Here is a 2,302-nt window from a genome sequence, read left to right as displayed (position 1 = left end):
CACTCGTTATTACCTATGTTTTTCTTGTGATTATGGTTCAAATGGTTCAGATGGCTCTGATCAGTATGGGACTTAACATCTAAGGTCATCAGTCCCCTAGACTTAGAACTACTTAAACCTAACCAACCTAAGGACAGTAAACACATCCATGCCCGAGGCAGGATTCGAACCTGCGACCGTAGCAGCAGCGCGGTTCCGGACTGAAGCGCCTAGAACCGCTCGACCACAACGGCAGGCTTGTGATTATGGCTCAGCAATAGCTGAGCACTACGAAAAATTCCCTAGAGTCTGTTACCCTCGACGGAAATCTTTAGTAAAAGGCGAAAGATCTATTCGTTTTGAAGGGACATCAGTGTGCCAGTTCAACACTTTTTAAATTTTTCTCCTATATTGTTATTTGATTTTCTCGACCCGTATGGGTGGCGTGTGGGCTTGCAGCCGTATTTCCTCTCTTCAGCCACGATAAATTGCAAAATGTAACAAAGATGGGAAGAAATGTTGTTAAGGAGAAACGTTATGCACGCTCTTAAAAACAACAAATAAGATAAATTTTATTGGCGTCAACATACAAAACGTTAATATTGTTGACTTTTTCAAAACAGAAATCAGGGGACTAACAGCTGAAAATGAAAATATACAGAGTGGTCAGAAATAACGTGAGAAGCCTGTAAGATTATTGTAGGGTGGGTTGTACTGAGAAATAACCGATAAGAAAAAATTCGGTACGTTGCACCGTTTCCGAGTTAATTGGCATTGAATTCGATACGTTGTGCCGCTTCCGAGTTAATTACTATTGAAGTTAGCCAGTCAGGCCGTTGTGCGAACAAATTCAAGTGGTCAGACAGAGCCGGTGCCGCCAAACGTGTTATTTGTTTGGTTTCCTAAAACTGAAAAAGAAAGCGGTACAAATATTGGACTTGAGGCTGTAGTAAGGATCGAAATAGAGCCAAAGGCTGAGAATTCTCTTGCGCTATCGTCTACGCTATGAGAACAACTGACACTGATTGTACCTGACAGGTCACTAGATTTCGCGCGAGCAACGGCCTGATTGGCTGCTTTCTGTTAGTTAATTCGAAACGGCGCAACATACCGAATTTTTATTCTTAACAGCACAACCTACCCTTCAACAGCCATACAAGCTTTTCAACTGTTACTGGCCAACCTGTGCACATTTTAAAAATGCTTTGCAGGAAGGTTAAATTTTTACTCTAAAGAGCACTGAACTTTTACTTAAAATCTGAAGAACCTGCGGTGGGAGAGAAGTATTTCAGGAAGAGATAATATGCTGAGGCTTTAGAGTTTTGGATAGAAAAAGATAGGGATCTGTTAAGTAGGAAACTGTGGAGATGATTAGTGTTAGGGTGGATAGTGGGAAGACAGAAAGTGCGAAAGACAGAGGGTGGGGAGGACTGTGGTGTGTGGGTAGGGCAGTGCTATGTGGTATCAATAGGAATGTTATGGGGATGGATGGGGAGGGAAAAGAAGTGAAGAGCCCTGCTATGGAGCGGGATAGGTGGGGAAGAGTGAAAAGTGGTGGGAGGGATAAATATTGGGGCAGCTCTGACTGTTTGTGAGAGGGAACTTATTCAAGCTGCGTTGGGACGGTAAAGTTAGTTGCGAAAACCCCATGAAAATTCGCGAAGTAATTTTCTAGACACATGTTCAAGCAGGCAAATAGACAGACAAGACAGTTTTGCATTATGTTACTACTATAGATGGCTGAGTGTGTTTTGCCATTCATTTATGCTATGTACTCAGCAGTCAAAGGAGCATGTTTGGTTTGGGAGGTATTTCTTATAAATGAGAATAACAAATTAATGTCAGATTATTAACAATAATTTTGCTCAACACCTCCCTTCCTCTGCGTCAGTCGGAACTATACTCTGTAGTAAGATGGAACATCAGCAGCTATGGAACTATCTTACTTAGAAAATGGCGGTAAATATTACTGGGATGAGCTGCTTTAGTGTTCCGAACTACCACAGTAAAAATGACGCCATGACAGTTCCTGATGCTTCCCATTGCTCTTAGCTATAATTTACCCAAATACTCACGCCTCAGTTCAAAGAAAGAACATTTATCCAGTACTGCAGCACATTATTCTAACAAAATTCACTTATAAACAAGTATCACAGAGTCATAAAAATGGCTCTGAGCACTATAGGACTTAACTGTTAAGGTCATCAGTCCCCTAGAACTTAGAACTACTTAAACCTAAGTAACCTAAGGACATCACACACATCCATGCCCGAGGCAGGGTTCGAATCTGCGACCGTAGCGGTCGCGCTGTTCCACAGCGTCA

The 2,302-nt window shown here is 42.1% G+C and overlaps 1 pseudogene; it reads right to left on the bottom strand.

Annotated features, from left to right (window-relative positions):
- Positions 1 to 247: 247 nt before the first annotated feature.
- On the bottom strand, positions 248 to 356 carry LOC124608703 (annotated as a pseudogene).
- Positions 357 to 2,302: the final 1,946 nt, after the last annotated feature.

The sequence above is a fragment of the Schistocerca americana genome, chromosome 3 (genome assembly GCF_021461395.2).
Source record: "Schistocerca americana isolate TAMUIC-IGC-003095 chromosome 3, iqSchAmer2.1, whole genome shotgun sequence".
NCBI lineage: Eukaryota > Metazoa > Arthropoda > Insecta > Orthoptera > Acrididae > Schistocerca > Schistocerca americana.
This window is presented reverse-complemented; position numbering and strand designations above follow the sequence as displayed.